This window comes from Procambarus clarkii, unplaced genomic scaffold (genome assembly GCF_040958095.1).
Source record: "Procambarus clarkii isolate CNS0578487 unplaced genomic scaffold, FALCON_Pclarkii_2.0 HiC_scaffold_127, whole genome shotgun sequence".
NCBI lineage: Eukaryota > Metazoa > Arthropoda > Malacostraca > Decapoda > Cambaridae > Procambarus > Procambarus clarkii.
In genome coordinates this window covers 219,450-238,576 of record NW_027189160.1, presented here as the reverse complement: position 1 = coordinate 238,576, position 19,127 = coordinate 219,450, and positions in this window count along the sequence as shown.

Genomic DNA, 19,127 nt, shown 5'->3' with positions numbered 1-19,127 from the left:
TCCATCCATCCATACATACATACATACATACATACATACATACATACACGTCCAGTCAGCATATAGCTATTTCGGGACAAAATCCAATACAGTTTATATTGGTGAGACGCCACTGTGATGAGGAGTTTAAATATCACAGGAACTGTAGGTTAATGTGTGACATAGGTGAGGTTAGATGAGGCATCTACAAGCATCAGCTGGAGGCTGATGGAATGTTGTGGAGGCTGGTGGTACTATGTCTAGATGTTGGAGGGTGGATTTGACTCTCCCACCCTCCCTCCAACTCCCCCCCCCCCCCCACACATTGACCGCAGTACGTCTAAGGTTACTTTCCACTCTCGCTTACCAAGGGTATAACCCCCGCCCCTCCCAACACACACACATGCATCAGATTCTTAACTTACAATATTTATTATTTACCAATTTATGTTACTACACTGACTGTCAATTTCACAATATTGTATAAACTTTGATGAATCGCTCGTCTTTGGGTCATCCAATAATGTTAGCAGACTTCTAGATGTTACCACTGCTAGGTTTAGGCTCAGCTACAAGTACCTCTGGAAGTTTGTAACATCTGATGATGTAGATTTGACTAAATGTAAACTCTGTCAGCAGAACTATTCGCATACTTTGCGTCATTATATAATGGAATGTGAAAAATCGCGGAATTTAAAGATAACAACATCAATAGTGTCCATGAAATGTGTAAGTACTTCATTCATAATGATGTGCTGCTCGAAATCTTAGCGAAGTATCCAAAATTTGCTTACTGTAGGTAATGCATACACATGACTGTAAAGCTGCCGCCCAGTTGGGTGGGTGTGGAGCACATGACTGTAAAGCTGCCGCCCAGTTGGGTGGGTGTGGAGCACATGACTGTAAAGCTGCCGCCCAGTTGGGTGGGTGTGGAGCACATGACTGTAAAGCAGCCGCCCAGTTGGGTGGGTGTGGAGCACATGACTGTAAAGCTGCCGCCCAGTTGGGTGGGTGTGGAGCACATGACTGTAAAGCTGCCGCCCAGTTGGGTGGGTGTGGAGCACATGACTGTAAAGCTGCCGCCCAGTTGGGTGGGTGTGGAGCACATGACTGTAAAGCTGCCGCCCAGTTGGGTGGGTGTGGAGCACATGACTGTAAAGCTGCCGCCCAGTTGGGTGGGTGTGCAGCAAGACTAGTAACTGTGTGACTCACCATAAATGTAAAGTGCCTTGTATAGTGACTGTTGTGAGCCTCTTGTTGAATCACTTGTGACACAAAAGATTACTGATGTGTGTATTTGTGGTGGTGATTAAATATGTATGTGTATGTATATATGTATACGTATGAATATGTACATGTATGCATAAGTATGTGTACATTAATAATTTTGTAACTAGCGTCAAAAGATTGTTATTTACTTAGCTAAACGAACTAGAGGGTTCAGTTCCTGAACCGATTATGTGCCTCTGTAATCCTTTACACCACCGCCCACGGGATGTGTATTATGGGGTGCATAATAAAGAAAGAAAATGAATGGACCGAACCCCACAATTCATTTAGCTAAGCAAGTTACAATCTTAATGAGCTAGTTACAAAATTCACTATAAGTCGTCACATCATAAATGGGTTCGAGATCGACCACAAGTAGTGCATTACATAAATTTATCAGTATTGTGCAGCCTGTGATCCCCGCCTGGCTGGATACTGATACCTAGGTAATTTTCATGTGTCCGGACACCGGCAATAAGGTGGTATTATTTATTTAACTTAAGATATATATATTTTTAAATGTTGTCACATTAACGGCTACATCTTCCTTTCTTCTGACATATAGATTTTTAAGATTAATTAAAATATATGGAAACTAATTATACAATTTATTGGCTGGTGTGCAGGGCTTCACACTCTCAGAGCAAGCCATCAAGTAACTATCAAAACGCATATATCTTCGTTTTCACTTCAGTTGTATTTATGGACAAAGGATTTTAAATGTAGCCTATATTTCTACCTTTCAGATGACATAAATACTTTCGTTAATTACAATATCTAGATCAAACTAACATTGATTTTCAAAAGGTTGTATATTTTCCATCAATGGAGAGCATCAGCCAAGAAGCCTTCTTTAAAATATGAATATCTTTCCTCACCCAATAAGATCTAATCTCTGAATAAAACGCAAAAAACGACTTGATTGTAACCTATCCACCGCTGCCCATTGGATGGGGGAGAGGGGTTATGTGTAGGATAAACATATCAATTGTGACACTAGCCCTCCATATATGTCAGTTGCTTAAATTATAAACTGTACTTGTGGTCGGTCTCAAGCCCATTGTTGATGTGACAATGTGTATTGACTTTTGTAACTAGCTTATCAAGATTATAACTTGCTTGGCTATATGAATTGTGGGGCTCATTTCCTGAGCCCATTATGTGCCTCTGTAACACTCCACTATCGTCCATAGGATGGGTATGGAGTGCATAATAAATGAACTAAACTAAGCTCTGCCTTTTTGATAAACATATACAATTATAAGCTTTATTTGTGAATCTCAATTAATTAAACAATATATCACAGAGCCTGTAGGGTTCGGTGAGATGAGCGAAGAGACATGGGAGATTTTACATAAGTACAGTACATGGTAGTTTAAGTAGCGAACGCATGTCAACGAATAACGAGTATATATAACAAAACCATTGTCCTATGAAGTCGATTTAACTTCCAAACATATATTTTTTTCAATTAATGTTAAATGTTTTCTGGCTAGTTATGTTAGATTTTATTAAAAATACGTATTCTACTGTGTTAACATTATAATTTAAATTTGTGGATAATTTGAGCAGAGAAGTGCGACAACTGGATATGCCAACAAACACTTTCCAAACAACGATATATCTTGGATAAGTCGCTCCACAACATTGCTGCTTGGACCATCGACTTCCTTTGATGCTACTTATTTCATAATGAAATTATATTAGTTTGGAGTAAATATATGTTTTCTCATGTTCTGCATTCAGCACCCACATTATAGTGAGTAAATATACCATATTACTTCATTACTTAAATAATGCTAGGAGGGTTTGAGTAGCTTTGGGTATTTAGTGCACAGAATCTCCAATAGATGGGGCGAGAGTCGCCCCATCTCTCGCACCCGAGAGAGAGTCGAAACTTAATTTAAAATTGATATATCTTTGTTCTCGAACATGATATATTTCATTTGGTGCAATTATAATAATGTTCATATATCGGTCTTTCTGGAGGCATATAAGATTTTAGGCTTTATTAGCGTATCTTTGTTAATTATACAATATATCGGCCAAGTGCGTAGGCGTCTGCACTCCATGCCGACAAGCTACTGAGCGCTACTATAAAAACATATGAATCTTCACTGAGCTATAAATATGTCTATTGTAATGTATTTAAAATGAAGCTCTTATTTGCTATCTTGCTTAAGACTAATAAAACATTTGTGTTTATTAACGAATTTACGTGAAATAAACATTGATCTGAGAGAGAGTTGCTCTGTCGTTCAGTCTGTACGGGGTGGGAGCTCCGTAATTTTTAAAATACAATAATCTTCATTAGAAAATTTAAATATGTCTATAGTAAAGTGTTTAAAGTGAAGCTTATTATGTCTGTCTTTCTTGAGACATATAAACATATATGTTTACTAACGAATTCACGTGAAATAAACATTGTTCTGAGAGAGAGTTGCTCGGTCGATCGATCTGTCCGGGGTCGGAGCTCGGCTATTATAAAAGTACACGTATCTTCGGTTTAAATTTAAATATGCCCATGGTAAGGTATTTAGAATGAAGCTTATATTTCTATCTTCTTGTGACATATAAAACTTTTACGTTATTAAGGAATCTGCGTGAAATAGGCATGGTTCTGAGATGAATGCTGCGGTTTTCGAGCTCGACGCGCGGCAATGGACGCCATATACACATCCAGTGGGTGTTATTGGACCCCATACCCATTTTATGGGTGGTTGGCAGCCCCATACCCATTCTATGGGTGGTTGGAGCCCCATACCCATCCTGTGGGTTGTAGTGGACGCCATACTCATCCTGTGGGTGGTATTGGACCCCATACCCTTCCTGGTGGGTGGATGTGATCCCCCATACTCATCCTCTGGTGGATGTGACCCTCATACCCATCCTGTGGGTGGTATTGCACCCCTTACTCACCTAACAGGTAGTAGTGGACAATATACCGATCCTTGTAGTTGGTATAGTAGACACAATACCATCTGTTTAGAGTAGTTTACCCCATAGACATTCAATGAACCATCGTTTTCTGTTAGCGTTCCTACACAACATCCTTTAAAGATTTGTAAGGCACCAACTATGGTATATAATATTGATTGGTGAAGGACTGTTATTCTATGTAATAATTTTTAGTGCTTATTATAATTTACTAAGAACAACTAATATTTCTCAAAACAAAACTACGAACCTTCAATAGGAAGTAGCTTGATCTATAATATTCTAAGAGCATGGACAACTAGTAGGTAAATTTCACAACCCATGTGGGACCTGAAAAGTACAATTTTCCTTATAATTGAACCAATCACGACTATTCTGCTATCTAGGTTGACGGACGGGTACTGTAGACGCAAGTTGGTACGTGAGGAAGAGTTTGGGCCTTGGAAAAAAAGTAACTGGGAATATATCACATATTTACTAATTCATATTCAACATATTGACTTTAAGCATTGAGTCATATATGTGCTGTCTTGTGTGAGAACGGGTTGAAAAAGTCGTAATTTCACACTGCGAATACGTGCATAGAGCAAGAACATGGCTCCAAAATATGGCTCAGGCCTAGATAATTGTGATGTTTGGGATATTTTGAAAACTGCAGGGTAGTTTGGGACAAATATGACCAAACGCCGCTTTCAGTACTTGGCATATGTTGGGTATAAAAAGTCGTATATTTCAAACTGCGAATACGTACAGAGAGCCTGAATTTGGCTCCAAAATATATCCTCAGGCCTCGAGATTGGGATGTTTAGGATATTTTGAAAACTGCTGGAAGGTTTGGGACAAATATGACCAAACGCCGCTTTCAGTACTTGGCATATGTTGGGTATAAAAAGTTCGTAATTTCAAACTGCGAATGCGTACAGAGAGCCTGAATTTGGCTCCAAAATATGTCTCAGCCTCGAAATTGGGATGTTTGGGATATATAAAAAACTGCAGGGAGGTTGGGACAAATGTGACCAAACGCCGCTTTCAGTACTTCGCATATGTTGGGTATAAAAAGTCGTAATTTTAAACTGCGAATACGTGCAGAGAGCCAGAATTTGGCTCCAAAATATGGCTCACGCCTCGAAATTGGGATGTTTGGGATATTTTGAAATTGCATTGGGGATTGGGACAAATGTGACCAAATGCCGCTTTCAGTACTTGGCATATGTTGGGTAAAAAAATTCGTAATTGAAACTGCGAATACGTGCAGAGAGCAGAATTTGGCTTCAAAATATGGCTCAGGCCTCGAAATTGGGATATTTGGGATATTTAAAAAACTGCAGGAGAGTTTGTGCAAAATGTCACTCACTGCCGCTTTCAGGACTTGGCATATGTTGGGCATAAAAAGTCGTAATTTCAAACTGCGAATACTTGCATAGAGCCAGAATTTGGCTCCAAAATATGGCTCAGGCCTCGAAATTGGATGTTTGGGATATTTGAAAACTGCAGGGGGGTTTGGAACAAATGTGACCAAACGCTGCTTCAGTACTTGGCATATGTTGGGTTTGAAAAGTCGTATTTTCAAACTGCGAATACGTGCAGAGAGCCTGAATTTGGCTCCAAAATATGGCTCTAGCCTCGAAATTGGGATATTTGGGTTATTTTGAAAACTGCAGGGGAGTTTGTGCAAAATGTCACACGCTGCCGCTTTCAGGTCTTAGCATATGTTGGGTATAAAAAGTTGTAATTTCAACTGCGAATACGTGCAGAGAGCCAGAATTTGGCTCCAAAATATGACTCAGGCCTCGAAATTGAGAAGTTTGGGATATTTTGAAAGCTGCAGGGAGTTTGGGACAAATATGACCAAACGCCGCTTTCAGTACTGGCATATGTTGGAATAAAAAAGTCACAATTTCAAACTGCGAATACGTGCAGGGAGCCAGAATTCGGCTCCAAAATATGGCTCATGGCTGGAAATTGGGATGTTTTGGATATTTTGAAAATTGCAGGGGGGATTGGGACAAATGTGGACCAAACGCCCCTTTTAGTACTTGGCATATGTTGGGTATAAAAAAGTCGTAATTTAAAACAGCGAATACGTGCAGAGAGCCAGAATTTGGCTCCAAAATATGGCTCAGGCCTCGAAATTGGGATATTTGGGATATTTCGAAAACTGCAGGGGATTTTGTGCAAAATTTCACTCACTGCCGCTTTCAGGACTTGGCATATGTTGGGAATAAAAAGTCGTAATTTCAAACTGCGAATACGTGCATAGAGCAAGAACATGGCTCCAAAATATGGCTCAGGCCTAGAAATTGTGATGTTTGGGATATTTTGAAAACTGCAGGGGAGTTTAGGACAAGTATGACCAAATGCTGCTTTCAGTACTTGGCATATGTTGGGTATAAAAAGTAGTAATTTCAAACTGCGAATACGTGCAGAGAGCCTGAATTTGGCTACAAAATATGGCTCAGGCCTTGAAATTGGGATTTTAGGATATTTGAAAACTGCAGGGAAGTTTGTGCAAAATGTGACTCATTGCCGCTTTCAGTACTTGGCATATGTTGGGTATAATAAGTCGCAATTTCAAACTGCGAATACGTGCAGATAGCCAGAATTTGGCTCCAAAATATGGCTCAGGCCTCGAAATTGAGATGTCTGGGATATTTTGAAAACTGCAGGGTAGTTTGAGGACATATATGACCAAACGCCGCTTTCAGTACTTGGCATATGTTTGGGTATATAAAGTCGTAATTTCAAACTGCGAATACGTGCAGAGAGCCTGAATTTGGCTCCCAAATATGGCTCAGGCCTCGAAATTGGGATGTTTGGGATATTTTGAAAACTGCAGGAAGGTTTGAGCCAAATGTGACCAAACGCCGCTTACAGTACTTGGTATATGTTGGGTATAAAAAAGTCGTAATTTAAAACAACGAATTCAGGCCTCGAAATTGGGATGTTTGAATATTTTGAAAACTGCAAGGGAGTTTGTTGCAAAATGTGACTCACTGCCGCTTTCAGGGACTTGGCATATGTTGTGGTATAAAAATTCGTAATATCAAACTGCGAATACGTGCATAGAGCCAGAATTTGGCTCCAAAATATGGCTCAGCCTTGAAATTGGGATGTTTGGGATATTTTTGAAAACTGCAGGGGACTTTGTGACATATATGACTAAACGCCGCTTCAGTACTTGGTATATGTTGGGTATAAAAAAGTCGCAATTTCAAACTGCGAATACGTACATAGAACCAGAATTTGTCTCAAAATAAGGCTCAGGCCTCGAAATTGAGATATTTGGGATATTTCGCAAGCTGCAGGGGAGTTTGTGCAAACTATCACTCACTGCCGCTTTCAGGACTGGCATATTTTGATTATAAAAAGTCGTAATTTCAAACTGCGAATACGTGCAGAGAGCCAGGAATTCGGCTCCAAAATATGGCTCAGGCCTGGAAATTGGGATGTTTTGGATATTTTGAAAATTGCAGGGGGGATTGGGACAAATGTGACCAACGCCCCTTTTAGTACTTGCATATGTTGGGTATAAAAAAGTCGTAATTTAAAACAGCGAATACGTGCAGAGAGCCAGAATTTGGCTCCAAAATATGGCTCAGGCCTCGAAATTGGGATGTTTGGGATATTTGAAAATTGCAGGGGGATTGGGACAAATGTGACCAAACGCCCCTTTTAGTACTTGGCATATGTTGGGTATAAAAAATCGTAATTTCAAACTGCGAATGCGTACAGAGAGCCTGAATTTGGCTCCAAAATATGTCTCAGGCCTCGAAATTGGATGTTTGGGATATTTTGAAAACTGCCGGGAGGTTTGGGACAAATGTGACCAAACGCTGCTTTCAGTACTTCGCATATGTTGGGTATAAAAGTTGTAATTTCAAACTGCGAATACGTGCAGAGAGCCAGAATTTGGCTCCAAAATATGGCTCAGGCCTCGAATTTGGGATGTTTGGGATATTTTGAAAAATGCAGGGGGGATTGGGGACAAATGTGACCAAACGCCGCTTTCAGTACTTGGCATGTTGGGTATAAAAATTCGTAATTTTAAACCGCAAAATACGTGCTGAGAGCAGAATTTTGCTCCAAAATATGGCTCAGGCCTCGAAATTAGGATATTTGGGATATTTCGAAACCTGCAGGAGAGTTTGTGCAATATGTGCACTCACTGCCGCTTTCAGGACTTGGCATATGTTGGGTATAAAAATTCGTAATTTCAAACTGCGATACTTGAATAGAGCCAGAATTGGCTCCAAAATATGGCTCAGGCCTCGAAATTGGGATGTTTGGGATATTTTGAAAACTGCAGGGGGTTTGGGACAAATGTGACCAATTGCCGCTTTCAGTACTTGGCATATGTTGGGTTTGAAAAGTCGTATTTCAAACTGCGAATACGTGCAGAGAGCCTGAATTTGGCTCCAAAATATGGCTCAGGCCTCGACATTGGGATATTTAGAATATTTTGAAAATTTGCAGGGGAGTTGGGACAAATATGACCAAACGCCGCTTTCAGTACTTGGCATATGTTGGGTATAAAAAAGTCACAATTTCAAACTGCGAATACGTGCAGAGAGCCAGAATTCGGCTCCAAAATATGGCTCAGGCTCGTAATTGGATGTTTTGGATATTTTTATAATTGCAAGGGTGATTGGGACAAATGTGACCAAACGCCCCTTTTAGTACTTGGCATATGTTGGTATAAAAAAGTGTAATTTCAAACAGCGAATACGTGCATAGAGCAAGAACATGGCTCCAAAATATGGCTCAGGCCTAGATATTGTGATGTTTGGGATATTTTGAAAACTGCAGGGTAGTTTGGGATAAATATGACCAAACGCCGCTTGCAGTACTTGGCATATGTTGGGTATAAAAAGTCGTAATTTCAAACTGCGAATACCTACAGAGAGCCTGAATTTGGCTCCAAAATATATCTCAGGCCTCGAGATTGGGATGTTTAGGATATTTTGAAAACTGCAGGAAGGTTTGGGACAAATATGACCAAACGCCGCTTTCAGTACTTGGCATATGTTGGGTATAAAAAGTCGTAATTTCAAACTGCGAATACGTACAGAGAGCCTGAATTTGGCTCCAAAATATGTCTCAGGCCTCGAAATTGGGATGTTTGGGATATTTAAAAAACTACAGGGAGGTTTGGGACAAATGTGACCAAACGCCGCTTTCAGTACTTCACATATGTTGGGTATAAAAAGTCGTAATTTCAAACTGCGAATACGTGCAGAGAGCCAGAATTTGGCTCCAAAATATGTCTCAGGCCTCGAAATTGGGATATTTGGGATATTTTGAAAACCGGAGGGAGGTTTGGGACAAATGTGACCAAACGCCGCTTTCAGTACTTGGCATATGTTGAGTATAAAAAGTTGTAATTTCAAACTGCGAATACGTGCAGAGAGACAGAATTTGGCTCCAAAATATGGTTCAGGCCTCGAAATTGGGATATTTGGGATATTTCGAAAACTGCAGGGGAGTTTGAGCAAAATGTGACTCACTGCCGCTTCAGGACTTGGCATATGTTTGGTATAAAAAGTCGTAATATCAAACTGCGAATACGTGCATAGAGCCAGAATTTGGCTCCAAAATATAGCTCAGGCCTCAAAATTGGAATGTTTGGGATATTTTGAAAACTGGAGGCAGGTTTGGGACAAATGTGACCAAACGCTGCTTTCAGTACTTGGCATATGTTATTATAAAAATATCGCAATTTCAAACTGCGAATACGTGCAGAGAGCCAGAATTTGGCTCCATAATATGGCTCAGGCCTCGAAATTGGGATATTTGGGATATTTTGAAAACTGCAGGGGAGTTTGTGCAAAATGTGACTCACTGCCGCTTTCAGGACTTGGCAAATGTTAGGTATAAAAAGTTGTAAATTCAAACTGCGAATACGTGCAGAGAGCCAGAATTTGGATCCAAAATATGACTCAGGCCTCGAAATTGAGAAGTTTGGGATATTTTGAAAACTGCAGGGTAGTTTGGGACAAATATGACCAAACGCCGCTGCAGTACTTGGCATATGTTGGGTATAAAAAGTCGTAATTTCAAACTGCGAATACGTGCAGAGAGCCAGAATTTGGCTCCAAAATATTGCTCAGGCCTCGAAATTGGGATGTTTGGGATATTTTGAAAACTGCAGGGAGGTTTGGGACAAATGTGACCAAACGCCACTTTCAGTACTTGGCATATGTTGAGTATAAAAAGTTGTAATTTCAAACTGCGAATACGTACAGAGAGCTTGAATTTGGCTCCAAAATATGGCTCAGGCCTCGAAATTGGGATGTTTGTGATATTTTGAAAACTGCAGGGGAGTTTGTCCAAAATGTGACTCACTGCCGCATCAAGTAGTTGGCATATGTTGGGTATAAAAATTCATAATATCACACTGCGAATACGTGCAGAGAGCCAGAATTTGGCTCCAAAATATGGCTCAAACCCCGAAATTGGGATATTAGGGATATTTTGGAAACTGGAGGGAGGTTTGGGACAAATGTGACCAAACGCCGCTTTCAGTACTTGGCATATGTTGGGTATAAAAAGTCGTAACTTAAAACTGCGAATACGTGCAGAGAGCCATAATTTGGCTCCAAAATATGGCTCAGGCCTCGATATTGGGATGTTTGGGACATTTTGAAACCTGCATGGAATGTTTGGGACAAATGTGACCAAACGCCGCTTTCAGTACTTCGCATATGTTGGGTATAAAAAAGTCGTAATTTCAAACTGCGAATACGTGCAGAGAGCCAGAATTTGTTTCCAAAAAATGGCTCAGGCCTAGAAATTGAGATGTTTGGGATATTTTGAAAACTGCAGGGGAGTTTGTGCAAAATGTGACTCACTGCTGCGTCCAATACTTTGCATATGTTGGGTATAAAAAGTCGAAATATCAAACTGCGAATACGTGCAGAGAGCCAGAATTTGGCTCCAAAACATGGCTCCGGCCTCGAAATTGGGATTTACGGGATATTTTAAAAACTGGAGGGAGGTTTGGGACAAATGTGACCAAAAGCTGCTTTCAGTACTTGGCATATGTTGGTATAAAAAAGTCGCAATTTCAAACTGCGAATACGTGCAGAGAGCCAGAAATTGGCTCCATAATATGGCTCAGGCCTCGAAATTATGATATTTGGGATATTTTGAAAACTGCAGGGGAGTTTGTGCAAAATGTGACTCACTGCCGCTTTCAGGACTTGGTATATGTTAGGTATAAAAAGTCGTAATATCAAACTTCGAATACGAGCATAGAGCCAGAATTTGGCTCCAAAATATGACTCAGGCCTCGAAATTGAGAAGTTTGGGATATTTTGAAAACTGCAGGGGAGTTTGGGACAAATATGACCAAATGCCGCTTTCAGTACTTGGGATATGTTGGGTATAAAAAGTCGCAATTTCAAACTGCGAATACGTGCAGAGAGCCAGAATTTGGCCCCAAAATATGGCTCAGGCCTCGAAATTGGGATATTTCGAGAACTGCAGGGGAGTTTGTGCAAAATTTGACTCACTGCCGCTTTCAGTACTTGGCATATGTTGGGTATAAAAAGTCGCAATTTCAAACTGCGAATACGTGCAGAGAGCCAGAATTTGGCCCCAAAATATGGCTCAGGCCTCGAAATTGGGATATTTGGGATATTTCGAGAACTGCAGGGGAGTTGGGTATAAAAAGGTAGCAATTTCAAACTGCGAATACGTGCAGAGAGCCAGAATTTGGCCCCAAAATATGGCTCAGGCCTCGAAATTCGGATGTTTGGGATATTTTGAAAACTGGAGGGAGGTTTGGGACAAATGTGACAAAACGCCGCTTTCAGCACTTGGCATATATAGGGTATAAAAAATTCGCAATTTCAAACTGCGAATACTTGCAGAGAGCCAGATTTTGGCTCCAAAATATGGCTCAGGCCTCGAAATTGGGATATTTGGGATATTTTGAAAACTGAACGGGAGTTTGTGCAAAATGTGACTCACTGTCGGTTTCAGTACTTGGCATATGTTGGGTATAAAATTCGTAATATGAAACTGCGAATACGTGCAGAGAGCCAGAATTTGGCTCCAAAATATGGCTCAGGCCTCGAAACTGGGATGTTTGGGATATTTTGAAAACTGGAGGGAGGTTTGGGACAAATGTGACCAAACGCCGCTTTCAGTACTTGGCATATGTTTGGTATAAAAAGTCGTAATTTAAAACTGCGAATACGTGCAGAGAGCCAGAATTTGGCTCCAAAATATTGCTCAGGCCTCGAAATTGGGATGTTTGGAATATTTTGAAAACTGGAGAGAGGTTTGGGACAAATGTGACCAAACGCCGCTTTCAGTACTTGGCATATGTTCAGAATAAAAAGTTGTAATTTCAAAATGCGAATACGTACAGAGAGCTTGAATTTGGCTCCAAAATATGGCTCAGGCCTCGAAATTGGGATGTTTGGGATATTTTGAAAACTGTAGGGGAGGTTGTGCAAAATGTGACTCACTGCCGCATCAAGTACTTGGCATATGTTGGGTATAAAAATTCGTAATATCAAACTGCGAATACGTGCAGAGAGCCAGAATTTGGCTCCAAAATATGGCTCAGGCCTCGAAATTGGGATGTTTGGGATATTTTGGAAACTGGAGGGAGGTTTGGGACAAATGTGACCAAACGCCGCTTTCAGTACTTGGCATATGTTGGGTATAAAAAGTCGTAACTTAAAACTGCGAATACGTGCAGAGAGCCATAATTTGGCTCCAAAATATGGCTCAGGCCTCGATATTGGGATGTTTGGGACATTTTGAAACCTGCATGGAATGTTTGGGACAAATGTGACCAAACGCCGCTTTCAGTACTTCGCATATGTTGGGTATAAAAAAGTCGTAATTTCAAACTGCGAATACGTGCAGAGAGCCAGAATTTGGCTCCAAAATATGGCTCAGGCCTCGAAATTGGGATATTAGGGATATTTTGAAAACTGCACGGAGGTTTGGGACATATGTGACCAAACACCACTTTCAGTAGTTGGCATATATTGGGTATAAAAAAGTCGCAATTTCAAACTGCGAATACGTGCAGAGAGCCAGAATTTGGCTCCAAAATATGGCTCAGGCCTCGAAATTGGAATATTTGGGATATTTCGAAAACTGCATGGGAGTTTGTGCAAAATGTGACTCATTGCGGCTTTCAGGACTTGGCATATGTTGGGTATAAAAAGTCGTAATATCAAACTGCGAATACGTGCATAGAGCCAGAATTTAGCTCCAAAATATGGCTCAGGCCTCGAAATTGGGATATTTGGGATTTTTCGAAAACTGCAGGGGAGTTTGTGCAAAATGTGACTCATTGCCGCTTTCAGGACTTGGCATATGTTGGGTATAAAAAGTCGTAATATTAAACTGCGAATACGTGCATAGAGCCAGAATTTGGCTCCACAATATGGCTCAGGCCTCGAAATTGGATTGTTTGGGATATTTTGAAACTGGAGGGATTTTTGGGACAAATGTGACCAAACGCCGCTTTCAGTACTTGGCATATGTTGGGTATAAAAAGTCGTAATATCAAACTGCGAATACGTACAGAGAGCCTGAATTTGGCTCCAAAATATGGCTCAGGCCTCGAAATTGGGATATTTGGGATATTTCGAAAACTGCAGGGGAGTTTGTGCCAAATGTGTCTCACTGCCGCTTTCAGGACTTGGCATATGTTGGGTATAAAAATTCGTAATTTAAAACTGCGAATACATGCAGAGAGCCAGAATTTGGCTCCAAAATATTGCTCAGGCCTCGAAATTGGGATGTTTGGGATATTTTGAAAACTGCAGGGAAGTTTGTGCAAAATGTGACTCACTGCCGCTTTCAGTACTTGGCATATGTTGGGTATAAAAAGTCGTAATATCAAACTGCGAATACATGTAGAGAGCCAGAATTTGGTTGCAAAATATGGCTCAGGTCTCGAAATTTGGATGTTTGGGATATTTTGAAACCTGGAGGGAGGTTTGGGACAAATGTGACCAAATGCCGCTTTCAGCACTTGGCATATATTGGGTATAAAAAAAGTCGCAATTTCGAACTGCGAATACGTGCAGAGAGTCAGAATTTGGCTCCAAAATATGGCTCAGGCCTCGAAATTGGGATATTTGGCATATTTTGAAAAGTGTAGGGGAGTTTGTGCAAAATGTGACTCACTGCCGCTTTCAGTACTTGGCATATGTTGGGTATAAAATTCGTAATATGAAACTGCGAATACGTGCAGAGAGCCAGAATTTGGCTCCAAAATATGGCTCAGGCCTCAGAATTGGGATGTTTGGGATATTTTGAAAACTGCAGAGGAGTTTGTGCAAAATCTTACTACTTGCCGCTTTCAGGACTTGGCATATGTTGGGTATAAAAAGTCGTAATTTAAAACAGCGAATACGTGCAGAGAGCCAGAATTTGGCTCCAAAATATTGCTCAGGCCTCGAATTTGGGATGTTTGGGATATTTTGAAAACTGCAGGGGAGTTTGTGCAAAATGTGACTCTGCCGCTTACTGGACTTGGCATATGTTGGGTATAAAAAGTCGTAATATCAAACTGCGAATACGTGCATAGAGACAGAATTTGGCTCCAAAATATGGCTCAGGCCTCGAAATTGGGATGTTTGGGATATTTTGAAAACTGGAGGGAGGTTTGGGGCAAATGTGACCAAATGCCGCTTTCAGTACTTGGCATATGTTGGGTATAAAAATTCGTAACTTAAAACTGCGAATACGTGCAGAGAGCCAGAATTTAGCTCCAAAATATGGCTCAGGCCTCAAAATTGGGATTTTGGGGATTTTTCGAAACTGCAAAGGAGTTTGTGCAAAATGTGACTCATTGCGGCTTTCAGGACTTGGCATATGTTGGGTATAAAAAGTCGTAATATCAAACTGCGAATACGTGCATAGAGCCAGAATTTGGCTCCAAAATATGGCTCAGGCCTCGAAATTGGGATGTTTTGGATATTTTGAAAACTGGAGGGATGTTTGGGACAAATGTGACCAAACGCCGCTTTCAGTACTTAGCATATGTTGGGTATAAAAAGTCGTAACTTCAAACTGCGAATACGTACAGAGAGCCTGAATTTGGCTCCAAAATATGGCTCAGGCCTCGAAATTGGTATATTTGGGATATTTCGAAAACTGCAGGGGAGTTTGTGAAAATGTGACTCACTGCCGCTTTCAGGACTTGGCATATGTTGGGTATAAAAAGTCGTAATATCAAACTGCTAATACATGTAGAGAGCCAGAATTTGGCTCCAAAATATGGCTCAGGCCTCGAAATTGGGATGTTTGTGATATTTTGAAAACTGGAGGGATATTTGGGACAAATGTGACCAAACGCCGCTTTCAGCACTTGGCATATGTTGGGTAAAAAAAAGTCCCAATTTCAAACTGCGAATACGAGCAGAGAGCCAAAATTTGGCTCCAAAATATGGCTCAGGCTTCGAAATTGGGATATTTGGGATATTTCGAAAACTGCAGGGGAGTGTGTGCAAAATGTGACTCACTGCCGCTTTCAGGACTTGGCATATGTTGGGTATAAAAAGTCGTAATATAAAACTGCGAATACGTGCATAGAGCCAGAATTTGGCTCCAAAATATGGCTCAGGCCTCGAAATTGGGATGTTTGGGATATTTTGAAAACTGGAGGGAGGTTTGGGACAAATATGACCAAACGCTGCTTTCAGTACTTGGCATATGTTGGTTATAAAAAGTCGTAGCTTAAAACTGCGAATACGTGCAGAGAGCCAGAATTTGGCTCCAAAATATGGCTCAGGCCTCGAAATTGGGATATTAGGGATATTTTGAAAACTGCACGGAGGTTTGGGACATATGTGACCAAACACCACTTTCAGTAGTTGGCATATATTGGGTATAAAAAAGTCGCAATTTCAAACTGCGAATACGTGCAGAGAGCCAGAATTTGGCTCCAAAATATGGCTAAGGCCTCGAAATTGGAATATTTGGGATATTTCGAAAACTGCATGGGAGTTTGTGCAAAATGTGACTCACTGCCGCTTTCAGGACTTGGCTTATGTTGGGTATAAAAAGTCGTAATATCAAACTGCGAAAACGTGCATTGAGCCAGAATTTGGCTCCAAAATATGGCTCAGGCTTCGAAATTGGGATGTTTGGGATATTTTGAAAACGGGAGGGAGGTTTGGGACAAATGTGACCAAACGCCGCTTTCAGTATTTTGAATATGTTGGGGATAAAAAGCCGTAATTTCAAACTGCGAATACGTATAGAGAGCCTGAATTTGGCTCCAAAATATGGCTCAGGCCTCGAAATTGGGATATTAGGGATATTTTGAAAACTGCAGGGAGGTTTGAGACAAATGTGACCAAACGCCGCTTTCAGTAGTTGGCATATGTTGGGTATAAAAAAGTCGCAATTTCAAACTGCGAATACGAGCAGAGAGCCAAAATTTGGCTCCAAAATATGGCTCAGGCCTCGAAATTGGGATATTTGGGATTTTTCGAAAACTGCAAAGGAGTTTGTGCAAAATGTGACTCATTGCGGCTTTCAGGACTTGGCTTATGTTGGGTATAAAAAGTCGTAATATCAAACTGCGAATACGTGCATAGAGCCAGAATTTGGCTCCAAAATATGGCTCAGGCCTCGAAATTGGGATGTTTGGGATATTTTGAAAACTGCAGAGGAGTTTGTGCAAATCTTACTACTTGCCGCTTTCAGGACTTGGCATATGTTGGGTATAAAAAGTCGTAATTTAAAACAGCGAATACGTGCAGAGAGCCAGAATTTGGCTCCAAAATATGTCTCAGGCCTCGAAATTGGGATGTTTGGGATATTTTGAAAAATAGCGGGAGGTTTGGGGCAAATGTGACCAAACGCCGCTTTCAGTACTTGGCATATGTTGGGTATAAAAAGTCTTAACTTAAAACTGCGAATACGTGCAGAGAGCCAGAATTTAGCTCCAAAATATAGCTCAGGCCTCAAAATTGGGATATTTGGGATTTTTCGAAAACTGCAGGGGAGTTTGTGCAAAATGTGACTCACTGCCGCTTTCAGGACTTGGCATATGTTTGGTATAAAAAGTCGTAATATCAAACTGCGAATACTTGCATAGAGCCAGAATTTGGCTCCAAAATATGACTCAGGCCTCGAAATTGGGATGTTTGGGATACTTTGAAAACTGGAGGGAGGTTTGGGACAAATGTGACCAAACGCCGCTTTCAGTACTTGGCATATGTTGGTTATAAAAAGTCGTAACTTAAAACAGCGAATACGTGCAGAGAGCCAGAATTTGGCTCCAAAATATGGCTCAGGCCTCGAAATTGGGATATTTGGGATTTTTCGAAAACTGCAAAGGAGTTTGTGCAAAATGTGACTCATTGCGGCTTTCAGGACTTGGCATATGTTGGGTATAAAAACTCGTAATATCAAACTGTGAATACTTGCATAGAGCCAGAATTTGGCTCCAAAATATGGCTCAGGCCTCGAAATTGGGATGTTTGGGATATTTTGAAAACTGGAGGGAGGTTTGGGACAAATGTGACCAAACGCCGCTTTCAGTACTTGGCATATGTTGGGTATAAAAAGTCGTAATATCAAACTGCGAATACGTACAGAGAGCCTGAATTTGGCTCCAAAATATGGCTCAGGCCTCGAAATTGGGATATTTGGGATATTTTGAAAACTGCAGGGGAGTTTGTGCAAATCTTACTACTTGCCGCTTTCAGGACTTGGCATATGTTGGGTATAAAAAGTCGTAATTTAAAACAGCGAATACGTGCAGAGAGCCAGAATTTGGCTCCAAAATATTGCTCAGGCCTCGAATTTGGGATGTTTGGGATATTTTGAAAACTGCAGGGGAGTTTGTGCAAAATGTGACTCACTGCCGCTTACGGGACTTGGCATATGTTTGGTATAAAAAGTCGTAATATCAAACTGCGAATACTTGCATAGAGCCAGAATTTGGCTCCAAAATATGGCTCAGGCCTCGAAATTGGGATGTTTGGGATATTTTGAAAACTGCAGAGGAGTTTGTGCAAATCTTACTACTTGCCGCTTTCAGGACTTGGCATATGTTGGGTATAAAAAGTCGTAATTTAAAACAGCGAATACGTGCAGAGAGCCAGAATTTGGCTCCAAAATATTGCTCAGGCCTCGAATTTGGGATGTTTGGGATATTTTGAAAACTGGAGGGAGGTTTGGGACAAATGTGACCAAACGCCGCTTTCAGTACTTGGCATATGTTGGGTATAAAAAGTCGTAATATCAAACTGCGAATACGTACAGAGAGCCTGAATTTGGCTCCAAAATATGGCTCAGGCCTCGAAATTGGGATATTTGGGATATTTCGAAAACTGCAGGGAAGTTTGTGCAAAATGTGACTCACTGCCGCTTTCAGTACTTGGCATATGTTGGGTATAAAAATTCGTAATATCAAACTGCGAATACATGTAGAGAGCCAGAATTTGGTTGCAAAATATGGCTCAGGCCTCGAAATTGGGATGTTTGGGATATTTTGAAACCTGGAGGGAGGTTTGGGACAAATATGACCAAACGCCGCTTTCAGCACTTGGCATATATTGGGTATAAAAAGTCATAACTTAAAACTGCGAATACGTACAGAGAGCCAGAATTTGGATCCAAAATATGGCTCAGGCCTCGAAATTGGGATATTTGGGATTTTTCGAAAACTGCAAAGGAGTTTGTGCAAAATGTGACTCACTGCCGCTTTCAGTACTTGGCATATGTTGGGTATAAAATTCGTAATATGAAACTGCGAATACGTGCAGAGAGCCAGAATTTGGCTCCAAAATATGGCTCAGGCCTCGAGATTGGGATGTTTGGGATATTTTGAAAACTGCAGAGGAGTTTGTGCAAATCTTACTACTTGCCGCTTTCAGGACTTGGCATATGTTGGGTATAAAAAGTCGTAATTTAAAACAGCGAATACGTGCAGAGAGCCAGAATTTGGCTCC